Genomic DNA, 14,145 nt, shown 5'->3' on the forward strand with positions numbered 1-14,145 from the left:
AGAGAAGAAGAGAAATAAGAACATAAATATCTGCATATGGTCTGACTATAGAGAGGAATACATTACTTCAAATCTGTTTATCCTTTGAATAAGTTATGAAGTGTATAATGAAAAGTCTCCCTTCCTAACAGCCAGCCAGCCAATCAGTTTCCCTACATGGTGGCCAGGCAAGATTTTCAGCTTTTAGAAAATCTCTACATCTGTATAAGGATAAACACATATATTATATTTTAATTTTCTTATACAAAAGATAGTGTGTTCAACACATTATAGTATGTTTTACAATTTGTATCATATCTTATAAATCACTCTGTATCAATACAGAAACATGATTTTTAATTTTAAATGATTTCATTATATGGATAAATTACAGTAACTCATTTTCTACTCTGGGTCACTTCAGTTTGATGTAATTTTAATGTAAGTAAAATTAATATTTATGAGATTATCTTCTACTTACATACATGGAATCCTATTATTTTCTGCATTTTGAGTGGCAGATTGATAAGGAGACATTTTTATATTTTAATATTTTGCTTATTTTGTATTATACCTATTCCTAAGTATTGTTATTATAAATGAATATGTTTCCCATTATGTTTTTAAAGTAATTGATTTCTGTAGATGCACTCAGACAATTTAAAACATACTTTCATTAACTACTTTGCTCTATGTAATAGAGTATTTTGGAATTCCAAAGTATATAACTTTCAAACAACATAATATGTGTAAAAATTCTTTAGAGAAAGTTGGAAAAGAGATATACTCATCCAGGAACAAGTTCAAGTGTGTGTAAGAACCAAGCATTACATTCAGAATAGCACATCTGGAACAGAGCTTCCACAAAGAAGCTGAATTGACAGATACCCAGACATCCTTCCTTTGCAGTTATCAGAAGTACAAAACAAGGATACATTAACATACCCAGCTGACTTTTGTAATTTATAAGGTGGTCTTCAAAATGTTTCTACCAATTAGATTTGTTGGACATATTATTTTGTTGATAATGTCTTTATTTTTGGCTGCATAGAATTAATATTTATATAATAAATAGAATTTGTTATGTATTAGTTATTATACTTTTTTAAATCAATTAGTTCACACGATTTTATTTATTCATTTTCATTTTACTTTACAATACTGTATTGGTTTTGCCATACATTGACATGAATCCGCCACAGGTGTACATGAGTTCCCAATCCTGAACCCCCTCTCACCTCCCTCCCCATATCATCTCTCTGGGTCATCCCAAGTGGTCTTTAAAACAAAAAGACCCTGATGCTGGGAATGATTGAAGGTGGGAGGAGAAGGGGACGACAGAGGATGAGATGGTTGGATGGCATCACCAACTCAATGCACATGAATTTGAGTAAGCTCCGGGAGTTGGTGACAGACAGGGAATCTGGCATACTGCAGTCCATGGGGGTCACAAAGAGTTGGACATGATTGAGTGACTGAACTGAACTAAACTGATACCAAGGTAAGCTATACCAAACAGGAAAATATGATGTTTATAAATGTATATTTAGCTATATTCAAATGGACATTACTATATAAACATATTGCATTTTGAATTGTTGAAATGATTTAAATAGCATCAAAGTACAGTTTTTAACAAAACATTTCAGATTGGTAATACTGAGTAAACAAAGATAATTGAAGATTTTTTCATTCTTTTTTTTTTTTTTTGTCAGCACAACAGCTAACAATTCTTCCAATATTCATAAGAGAAGCTGAAAATTTCAGATGCTTTTCTTGCTTCTTGTGTCTAGAGTATGGTACTTGATCTTACTTTATTTGAGAGGAAAGCATTAAGGGGAAGAATTCACCTGGCATATATGGCAGAAAAAAAGGATACAGGTATACTTTGTTTTAATGTGCTTTGCTTTATTGAGCTTTGCAGATATTGCCTCGTTTAAAATTGAAGATTTTTTTGGCAGTCTTGTACTGAGAATGTCTGTTGGTGCAATTTTTCAAAAGCATTTGCTCAGTTCTCGTTTTTGTGTCATATTTTATTAATTCTCACCATGTTTCAAACTTATTCATTACTATCATATTTTTATGGTAATCTGTATTACTTTGAGGTATCATCTATGATAAATACTGTGTGTGTTCTGACTGCTCCATTGACCCACATTCTCACATCTTTCTCCCTCTCCTCAGCCCTATTTCCTGAGACACATCAATGACTTCTGTGTGTTCAAGTGAAAGAAGAAATCACACGTCTCTCACTTTAAATAAAAATCTAGAAACGATTAAGCTTAGTTAAGAAGGCATGTCAAAAATCAAGACAGGCCTACAACCGGCCTCTTGTGCCAAATATAATAGTATGCACTGCATTGTGAATGCCAAGAAACAGCTATTGAAGGATCTGACAAGTGCAGCTCCAATGAAGACATGAATGATAGGAAAGCCAAACAGCTTTAATGCTGATAAGGAGGGAGGAAGGAAGATCAAACCAGCCATATTCCCTCAAGTCAAAACCTAATCTAGACAAGGCCCTAACTCTCATCAAGTCTAGGGAAGCTGAGAGAGGTGAAAAAGCTGCAGAGAAAAGTTTGAAGTTAGCAGATGTTGGCTCTTAAGATTTAATGAAAGAAGCCACCTCCACAACAAAAAAGTAGAAGGTAAAGCAGCAAGTGCTGATGTAGAATCTGCAGCAAGTTATCCACAAGATCTAGCTAAGATAAATCAATGAAATTGGCTGCCCTAAACAAGAGATTTTCCATGCATATGAAACAGCTTTCTATTGAAAGAAGATGCCAAGTAGGATTTTCATAGCAGGAGAGGATAAGTCAATGTCTGGCCTCAAAGTTAGGACAGTCTGATTCTCTTGTTAGGGGTTAATGCAACTTGCAACATGAAGTTTGAAGTCAGTGTTCTGTCAACATTCTAAAAATCCTAGGGTCTTAAGAATTGTGCTAAATCTTGTGCTCGTGCACTGTAAAAGAACAGCAAAGCCTTGATTACAGCACATCTGTTTATAGCATGGTTACTGCACATTTTGAGCCCACTATTTAGACCTACTGCTCAGAAACAAAAAGAGAAAAGGATTCTTTCAAAATATTACTGCTCACTAACAATGTACTTGGTCACCCAAGAGCTTGGATGAAGATGTATAATTAAAAGAATGTTTTCATGCCTGCCAACCCAACATCCATTCTGCATCCCATGGATCAAAAAGTCATTTACTTAACTTTATACATTAGCCAGATTCTGTCCTAATTACTTTTGTTAAAAAATGCTAAATAATGAATTTCACCTTGGCACTATTGATATTGGGCTAGATACTTCCTTATTTGTAGCTAGGGACTGGTTGTCCTTTTCACTGTGGGATGCTTGTAAGCCTTTATCCACCAGCAATAGAATCATATGTGATGATAACCAAAAATATCTCAGGACATTGCCACATGCTTCATCCGAGACTCAACTGCCACACCTCAATGGATAACAAGAGCCACAAATATACTGATAGATACTGGGAAGGAAAATTTGATGAAATGATACATACTGTGATATTTTCTAATAAAAAAGATGTCTCTTTCAGTAAAAAAACATGGAAAAATATTCCCTCAAAATGATAAAGGTAACTGAAAATGCTTATAAAATTTTAATATTAAATATGTATTTTATTAAAAGAAAGGGAGGCACACATTTTATCTTTCAGAATAAAACTAAATCAGGGATTCTCCAGTGAATAGTTCAGAGAGAAAATTAAAGTTCTTTAGAATACATAGTATTATCATTAGTGATGGAACAGTAACAATAGCAATATTGCTCAAAAGATGAAATCAATATTTTGTGCTCTCTGTTTCTCAATTACGTGCTTTTGCACAAAATAATTTCCAGCTTATTACCAATTACTTACATAATTCCTGTGGCTATATAGCATTCATTTATTAATTCTGTATTAGTGTCTTCATCATGCCATATATTTGGATGTTTGTGTCACTTTCAATTTTTTCACTATTTTAACAACATAATATGGATAATAATATATATCATTCATATATAATATATAATAATAATATATAATATGATATATAGTAATATCATTCATAGCACTTTTCTATAATTTTTTATTTGATTTTATTTCCTTACTATAGAATATCTAAATTGTCAGATTAAAAAAAATAGAATATTTTGAAGGTCTTAATACAATTTGTGGTCAAATGCCTTAGTAATAGTATTCCAGTTTTAGTATACAAACAATATGTAGGAACATCTATTTTACTGTGATTTTAATATAATTGGATTGATTTCTATTTGCAATTGAATTTTTATGGAAAAAAGTTAATTTAATATCAGAATAAAACAGTAAAATCAAATTATGGAGTTAGCAGATATTTTAAAAGATTATGAGATTATTACCTGTGGGACCTCAGCCTTCATTCTATTTGTCCATCTATCAATACATTTTATATGGATAAATTATATACACAGATATATGTAATATATATCATGTATGTATACACATATGCAGTAATTTGAGTAGTTACTTGGTTTGCTTTTAAAGTATTGCACCTTATGTATAAAAGCCAAAGGAAAATGTATCAAAATAAAAACATTTCATATTATTAAGAGAGCTGTTGAATAATTCACCATTTTTTCTGTATAGTACAGATATGAAACTATTGCATTCATTCCAGAGAAAACATTGATAAATTACTCTATGGGAAGGCATGAATATGGTTAATTTACTGTCACTTGGAGCTTTGGTCCCCTGTCATGCAGTTAAACTTATTTTTATCTGTCCACTTAGAAAATTAGTAGACCTCAGTGAAGTGTTCATAAAAATAAAATTTACTTAAGATTGATGAATGGAAAATGAGTTGAATGCAAAATAGGATGTTACATCTTTCTAGTGACTTAAACATTCATCCTCCTTATTGAAGATAGCAATCTGCTCTCTAAAATCAGGATTTATTGCAATTATATTAGTAATCAGTTGCTTTTTCATGTGGGGTAACACAGTAATCCTTATGTATTCATGGTTCACTTTTTTCTACCTGATGTATAGAGCTAAACACTTATTTCTCAATATTGCCACATTGTCACTGATAGTTTTTAATATTCCTAATTTAAATCAAACAAGCAATAATTTTTCAGATATGGATAATCATTTCTCTTCAAGCATTTTTCATGCTATTTAAAAAGTCCTCTTTGTTAAAAATGCCAAATTACAATGTACAATTTTAAGTGTATTTTAAAGTGTACACTTCTGTAACAAGTGTCAAGTGGCTAAGTTATGAATGCAAGTTGTTATGAAAGGTTGTTTATTATTGTTAGAATATGAATATCAGTTTTGGTTATATTAGAGTTAAGGATAGAAAATATTAAGTGAAACTAGCATAGAGGAGTTTTTAACTACCTTTATTCTGACACTCATCTATAAACTAGAACATTGAGACCAATATCCAGAGTCTCTTAAGAAGTGATGTCTTTGCCAATGAATATATTAATAACATTCTTACCAAAATACCTTGAGAACTATGTATATCAGTCCATGCTAAAAATCAACAGTTACAGTCCTTTTTCACACATGGAAAAGAAGCTAATTTTAAAATGTCTGACTCGAGATTTTCCCTAGAGAAGAGAAAAGCCTGGCCATGAAAACCTAGAATTGTTGGTGGGAATGCAAACTAGTACAGCCACTATGGAGAACAGTGTGGATATTCCAACCAACATACGACCCAGCAATCCCGCTCCTGGGCATACACACTGAGGAAACCAGAATTGAAAGAGACACGTGTACCCCAATGTTCATCGCAGCACTGTTTGTAATAGCCAGGACATGGAAGCAACCTAGATGTCCATCAGCAGATGAATGGATAAGAAAGCTGTGGTACATATACACAATGGAATATTACTCAGCCATTAAAAACAATACATTTGAATCAGTTCTAATGAGGTGGATGAAACTGGAGCCAATTATACAGAGTGAAGTAAGCCAGAAAGGAAAACGCCAATACAGTATACTAACACATATATATGGAATTTAGAAAGATGGTAAGGATAACCCTGTATGCAAGACAGCAAAAGAGACACAGATGTATAGAACAGTCTTTTGGACTCTGTGGGAGAGGGAGAGGGTGGGATGATTTGGGAGAATGGCATTGAAACATGTAAAATATCATTAAAAAAAAAAAAGAAAACCGAGAATTGTCATTGATTCACAATACAAACATTTGGTTAAGAGCAGACCTGTGCACACACACACACAAATATACTTACAGAGAATTAAATTCAGTCTCTCTCTCAGACTGATCTCAAATGATATCAGCCAGTTTTGTTTTGTTTTTTCAGTCTATGTAGGGCTCAATTTCCTACTCAAAAGAATGATGCATGACTATCTATATTGGGTTCATTTGAGGGAATAATCATAATAGCCTAGATATTTCATTTGACAAGTACTCAACATTCCAGAAATATCAGCTGTTATTATTATTATTTTCCTATTTAATATATGATATGATGAATACTAATAGAGAGGGAATGATCAAGCTTGGAAAGAGTCCAGAACACCTGTTATTGAAGCAAGAGAAAGAAAAGGGAACAGTGGCATTCCATTTGACTCAGAATCATTAATATATTCTTATTACATTTCAACATGGTTCTTTGAAGAACTGTAAATTGGGTTATTTGCTTCAATGTGTAAGACAACATTTTAACAATTCTTTGAAAAGTCAAGCCCAAATGGCTTCATCAACAGAAAAGGATATCTCTCTCTCTCTCTCTCTTTTTTTTTTTTTTTGTGGGGGGAGCTGTTTTGGAAATTTAATAATTCCATTATTTTTGGTTAAAACAAAAACTGCCTATAACCAATACAATATCTACAGCAAGAGAAATCCAAACTCCCTCTATAACTAGAGGACATCATGACTTGAAGTGCTGTATGAACATTTGAGGGTCTTTACTTGATTGTACTTCATTGTACTTCACATCAATCTGTAGCATCAGAGGCTCTAATACCTTAAAATACAATTTGCCTACTGACATGGGACTTGCCAACTTCATCAGAGATGTTCTTTCTTGGATTTTGTTTTGTTTTGTTTTGTTTTGTTTTTTTTGGTGGTAAAATATGTGTGCATGCTCAGTTTTGTCCGACTCTTTGTGACCCCATGGACTATAGCCCGCCTGGCTTTTTCTGTCCTTGGGATTTTCCAGGCAAGAATGCTGAAGTGGATAGCCATTCCCTTCTCCAGAGAGAAAGAAATTTAATTTTAACTATGTTTACATGTACAATTTTGTGGTACTACGTACATTCACATTGTTTTGCAACCCTGACCAGTATTCACCAGCAGAAGGTTTTCATCTTTCCAACTAAAACTCTGTATCCATTAAACACTAACACCCCTTTCAGCCCTTTCTCTAACCCCTGCCAACCACCATTCTAATTTTCATCTCTAGAAACCTTACATGGGTAATACAATATTTGCTCTTTTGTGGTTAACATTTCACTTAGTGTAATGTCTTCAGTGTTGCAGTATGTATCAAAATTTCCTTTTTAAGGCTAAAGATTTATATATCACGTTTTTCTTATCCATTAATCTTGTTAATAATCACTTGGGCTGCTGCCAGAATTTGACTACTGTGAATAACGACACAATGTACATGAGTGTACGAACCTGTTGAGGTAACTTCCTTTACTGATTTGTGTGTATATGTCAAGAAGTAGAATGGCCAGATCACATAGAAACACACTCTTAATTCATCAAATTTATAGTTATTTTTTCAAGTAAATAAAGCATAGAAGATCTCTTATTTTCACTATAGAAACATATACTTTAACTCTAGAGTAGGGGAGATCTTTCCAATAATAGCCCACAAATCAGAAGCCATTACATATTGAATATAAAAATACTTCCACATGCACAGAAAATATTATTTGTAAAATGAAAAGATAAATGATTGAATTTAAATAAATATTTGTAACTCGTGTAACAGCAGGATGTATTCAGAGACTATGAGACACTGAAAACCCCTTAGAGAAACAACCAATGCACTATGTGTATTCACTGGCCCTATTCACCAAATATTCATTTCCATTTTGGACTATCATAGGATTGCATATCCTCAGCCACTTGGATTAAATAACATCACATAATTTGTTTTGGACAATAAGATGTATTCAGAAGTCAAGTGAGGTGTATCACTTCTGGGCTGAAACTTTTAGATCCACCATATCTTCATCCTTCTAACTCAATGGTCATGGAAGTACATTTGAAAATTGAACCTTGGTCAGCCTAATTTCTTTTTTTTTTTTTAATTTTAGTTTTTATTTTTAAATTTTAAAATCTTTAATTCTTACATGCATTCCCAAACATGAACCCCCCTCCCACCTCCCTCCCCATAACATCTTTCTGGGTCATCCCCATGCACCAGCCCCAAGCATGCTGCATCCTGCGTCAGACATAGACTGGCGATTCAATTCACATGATAGTATACATGTTAGAATGTCATTCTCCCAAATCATCCCACCCTCTCCCTCTCCCTCTGAGTCCAAAAGTCCGTTATACACATCTGTGTCTCTTTCCCTGTCTTGCATACAGGGTCGTCATTGCCATCTTCCTAAATTCCATATATATGTGTTAGTATACTGTATTGGTGTTTTTCTTTCTGGCTTACTTCACTCTGTATAATCGGCTCCAGTTTCATCCATCTCATCAGAACTGATTCAAATGAATTCTTTTTAACAGCTGAGTAATACTCCATTGTGTATATGTACCACAGCTTTCTTATCCATTCATCTGCTGATGGACATCTAGGTTGTTTCCATGTCCTGGCTATTATAAACAGCGCTGCGATGAACATTGGGGTACATGTGTCTCTTTCAATTCTGGTTTCCTCGGTGTGTATACCCAGAAGTGGGATTGCTGGGTCATAAGGTAGTTCTATTTGCAATTTTTAAGGAATCTCCACACTGTTCTCCATAGTGGCTGTACTAGTTTGCATTCCCACCAACAGTGTAGGAGGGTTCCCTTTTCTCCACACCCTCTCCAGCATTTATTGCTTGCAGATTTTTGGATCGCAGCCATTCTGACTGGTGTGAAGTGGTACCTTTAAGATTATGATGAGCAGAGTTTCCAGCCAACTTCTGATGGATATTTGGCACAACCAATAAACAAATCTTTCTTTTTATAGTCATGGACTATAAATTCAGGTTTGTTGTTGTTGCTTATTAGAGCATGAACTGATCTCTCCTAATTGATACATAGTATCCAACAAAGAAGTCAACAGAAGATAAGCAACCTAAAGTTTTGTTACTGTTGTTCAGTTGCTAAGTCCTGTCTGACTCTTTGTGACCACATGAACTGCAGCACACCAGGCTTCCCTGTATTTCACTATGTCCCAGAGTTTGCTCAAACTCATATTCACTGAGGCAGTGATAACATCCAACTACCTCATCCTCTGTCACCCCCTTCTTCTCTTGCCCTTAATCTTTCTCAGCAATCTGAAGTATGTTCTATGTGTTTTAGAACATTTTGAAATCAGTCCAGATTCCACTATATCATATTATCTAGTACAAACATACTAATTAACATTCTGCTTCTAGGACAAGAGTTTGAATTCACTTCTTAACAGGAATAAATTTGTAGATAAAGTAAACTGATATCTTTACATTTGGGGGAACTACAATTCTGGATCACACTCTGGCTTGAAAGGCAACAGAGAATACAAGAAAGGGAAACTTTTATTATTTTAAAATCAAGAACCATAATAAGCATTACATGTGCTAGAAAATCCTTATGATAATTCCAATGGATAGTTACTATGTTTCTTTCTTTCTTTTCTTTTTTTTTTTTTACTTTACAATACTGTATTGGTTTTGCCATACATTGACATGAATCTGCCACAGGTGTACATGAGTTCCCAATCCTGAACCCCCTTCCCACCACCCTCCCCATATCATCTCTCTGGGTCATCCCAGTGCACCAGCCCCAAGCATCCTGTATCCTGTATCAAACCTAGACTAGCGATTCATTTCTTACATGATAGTATACAGGTTTCAATGCCATTCTCCCAAATCATCCCTCCCTCTCCCTCTCCCACAGAGTCCAAAAGTCTGTTCTTTACATCTGTATCTCTTTTGCTATCTCGCATACAGGGTTATCATTATCATCTTTCTAAATTCCATATACATGTGTTAGTATACTCTATTGGTGTTTTTCTTTCTGGCTTACTTCACTCTGTATAATCGGCAGTTACTATGTTTCTTCATAACTTTCCTCAATGTCGGATCTATTCTGAGACAAGAAATCCTCTCTCGAGGATACTTCCCAATTAAATTACTGAAAGGAAACCACATGTACACAGTGTTTCAGAGCAAAGGTGACAAATTGCATATCCCGCTAGGTAAAGCAATGAAGTGTTCATAATTGAAATTAATTAGAATATATATGTATATATTGGTATATCTGTTGAAATGTCTAAGTAGTCAATAAAAATGTGGTTATTGCCATTTTTGTATATAGGGTAGCCACATGTGTATCAATGTGAGAAGATACATCACTAAAATATATTTTTCACTATGTTTTCTTTTCAGGATAAAAATTCCTTTAAACTGCAAAATGTCTATTAGATCACTGTTAAATTATATGTTTAGTTCAGCTCAGTTCAGTCACTCAGTCATGTCCGACTCTTTGAGACCCCATGGACTGCAGCACGACAGGCCTCCCTGTCCATCACCAACCCCTAGAGTTTACTGAAACTCATGTCCGTTGGGTCGGTGATGCCATCCAGCCATTTCATCTTCTGTTATCCCCTTCTCCTCCTGTCTTCAATCTTTCCCAGAATCAGGGTCTTTTCAAAGTATGTGTAATGCAAAGCAAAAGAAGACTATTTCATATACGCTCCTCATAACTTTTCTTTCATAGCTAAAGAACCAAGTGATAATACAGCTGTTCTATAAGCAAAAAATTAAACACTATATTTTTATTGACTACTTAAACATTATGACAGATATAATATGTATATATATATAAATTAAATATAATTATAAGAACTACTGCTTTATCTAAATATTATATATATTTAAAATTTTTATGAAATTTGCAAAAGCAAGAGAAGATACTCAAGTCAAAATATAACAATCAGAGTCATTTCTGATTTACAGTTTCTGATGAGATTTATTCTTGAACTAAATCTATATATATGTATATGAATATATATATACACATACACAGGATCTAAATGAAACAAGTACATTTCAAACTCAGTTTAGTTTAGTTACTCAGTATGTCCAGCTCTTTGTGACTCCATGGACTGCAGTAGGCCAGGCTTCTCTGACCATCACCAACTCCCAGAGCTTGCTCAAACTCATGTTCTTAGAGTCAGCGGTGCCATTTGGTCATCTTAAACTCTGTCATTCCCTTCTCCTCCTTCCTGCAACCTTTTCCAGCATCAGGATCTTTTCTAATGAGCTGGCTGTTTACATCATGTGGCCAAAGTAATGGAGCTTCAGCTTCAGCATCAGTCCTTCCAATGAATGTTCAGGGTGGATTTGCTTTAGGATTGACAGGTTTGATCTCCTTGCAGTCCAAAGGACTCTCAAGAGTCTTCTCCAACACCACAGTTCCAAAGCATCAATTCTTTGGCACTCAGCTCTGTTTATAGTCCAACTCTCACATCCATCCATGTCTACTGGAAAAACCATAGCTTTGACTAGACAGACTTTTGTTGGCAAAGTAATGTCTCTGCTTGTCAATATGTTTTCTAGGTTGGTCATAGCTTTTTTCCCAAGGAGCAAGTGTCTTTTAATTTCATGGCTGAGGTCATCATCTACAGTGATTTTGGGGGCTAAAAACATAAATTCTCTCACTGTTTCCATTGTTTCCCCATCTACTTGTCATGAAGTGATGGGACCGGATGCCATGATCTTGGTTTTTTGAATGTTGAGTTTTAAGTCAACTTTTTCAATCTCTCACTTTCATCAGAGGCTCTTTAGTTCTTCTTTGCTTTCTGCCATAAGGGTGGTGTGATCTGCAAATTTGAGGTTATTGATATTTCTTCCAGAAATCTTCATTCCAGTTTGTGCTTCATCCAGCCCAGTAATTTGCAAGATATACTCTGTGTATAAGTTAAATAAGCAAGTTGACAATATACAGCCTTGACAAACTCCTTTTCCAGTTTAGAACCACTCTGTTTTTCCATGTCCAGTTCTAACTGTTGTTTCTTGACAGCATACAGATTTCTCAGGAGGCAGGTAAGGTGGTCTGGTATTCCCATCTCTTGAAGAATTTTCCACAGGTTGTTGAGATCAACACAGTCAAAGGCTTTGGCTTAGTCAATAAAACAGAAGTGGATGTTTTTCTAGAACTCTCTTGCTTTTTCTATGATCCAACAGATGTTGGCAATTTGATCTATGTTCCTCTGCCTTTTCTAAATCCAGCTTGAACATCTGGAAGTTCTCAGTTCACATATTGTTGAAGCCCAGCTTGGAGAATTTTGAGCATTACTTTGCTAGCATGTGAGATGATTGCAACTGTGAGGTAGTTTGAGCATTCTTTGGCATTGTCTTTCTTTGGGATTGGAATGAAAACTGATGTTTTCCAGTCCTGTGGTCATGGCTGAGTTTTCCAAATTTGCTGACATATTGAGTGCAGCACCTTAACAGAATCATCTTTTAGTATTCGAAATAACTTAACTGGAATTCCATCGCCTCCCCTATCTTTGTTCATAGTGATGCTTCCTAAGGCCCACTTAACTTCACATTCCAGGATATCTGGCTGTAGGTGAGTGATCACACCACTGTGATTATCTGGGTTGTGAAGATCTTTTTTGTATAGTTCTTCTGTGGATTCTTGCCACATCTACTTAATGTCTTCTGCTTCTGTTACATCCATACTGTTTCTCTATTTTGTTGTGTCCATGTTTGCATGCAATGTTGCCTTGGTATCTCTAATTTTCTTGAAGAGATCGCTAGTCTTTCCCATTCTATTGTTTTCCTCTTTCTTTGCATTGATCATTGAGGAAGGCCTTCTTGTCTCTTCCTGTTATTCTTTGGAACTCTGCATTCAGATGGGTATCTTTCCTTTCCTCCCTTGTCTTTAGCTTCGTTTGTTTGCTCAGCTATTTGTAAGGCCTCCTCAGACAACCATTATCCCTTTTTGCATTTCTTTCTCTTTGGGATGGCCTTGATGAAACCTGCACAAACTGCAGAACAATTATGCCAATTAAATCCCCGCACTGTTAAGAATGTTCTAGGACCAACAACAGATTTCCCAACCTGGGCATCTGGCAAAGAGACTGAGACACCCGGGGAAATTGACTTTGGAGGCCAGTGGGATTTAACTACAGAACTTATACAGGGCTGGATAAATAGACTCTTGGTGGGTAAAAGCAAAACTTTGTGTGCACCAGGACCCAGGAGAAAGGAGCAGTGACCCCCACAAGAGACTGACTTAGATGCGCCTGTGAGTGTCCAGTACTCTCTGATGGAGGCCTGGGTTGACAGTGTTCCACTGCGGGTCAGGGGCACTGAATAAACAGTGCTTGCACAAGACCTTTTGAAAGAATCTTCATTACCTCCCCCAAAGTTTGGTATCAGGTCAAAATACAGGGAGGGAACACAGCCCCACCTTTCAACAGAAAATTGGATTAAAGATTTACTGAACATGGCCCTGCCATCAAACAAGACCCAGATTCCCCCACAGTCAGTCTCTCCCATCAGGAAAATTTCATAAGCTTATTATTCTTATCCCTCAAAGGCAAACAGAAAGGAAACCACAATAACAGATAACTAATCAAACTAACTAGTTTGATTAGATAACTTAACTAATCAAACTGATCACTACAGTCTTGTCTAACTGAAACTACGAACCATGCCCTGTGGCCACCCAAGATGGATGGGTCATGGTGGAGAGTTCTGACAAAACTTGGTCCCCTGGAGAAGGGAATGGCAAACCACTTCAGTATTCTTGCCTTGAGAACCCCATGAACAGTATGAAAAAGCAAAATGATAGGACACTGAAAAATGAACTCCCCAGGTCAGTAGGTGCCCAATATGCTACTGGAGAAGAGTGAAGAAATAACTCCAGAAAGAATGAAGAGACAGAGCCAAAATGAAAACAATACCCAGCTGTGGATGCGACTGATGATGGAAGTAAACTCCAATGCTGTAAAGAAAAATATTGCATAGGAACC

The sequence above is a fragment of the Ovis aries genome, chromosome 18, assembly GCF_016772045.2.
Source record: "Ovis aries strain OAR_USU_Benz2616 breed Rambouillet chromosome 18, ARS-UI_Ramb_v3.0, whole genome shotgun sequence".
NCBI classification, from domain to species: domain Eukaryota; kingdom Metazoa; phylum Chordata; class Mammalia; order Artiodactyla; family Bovidae; genus Ovis; species Ovis aries.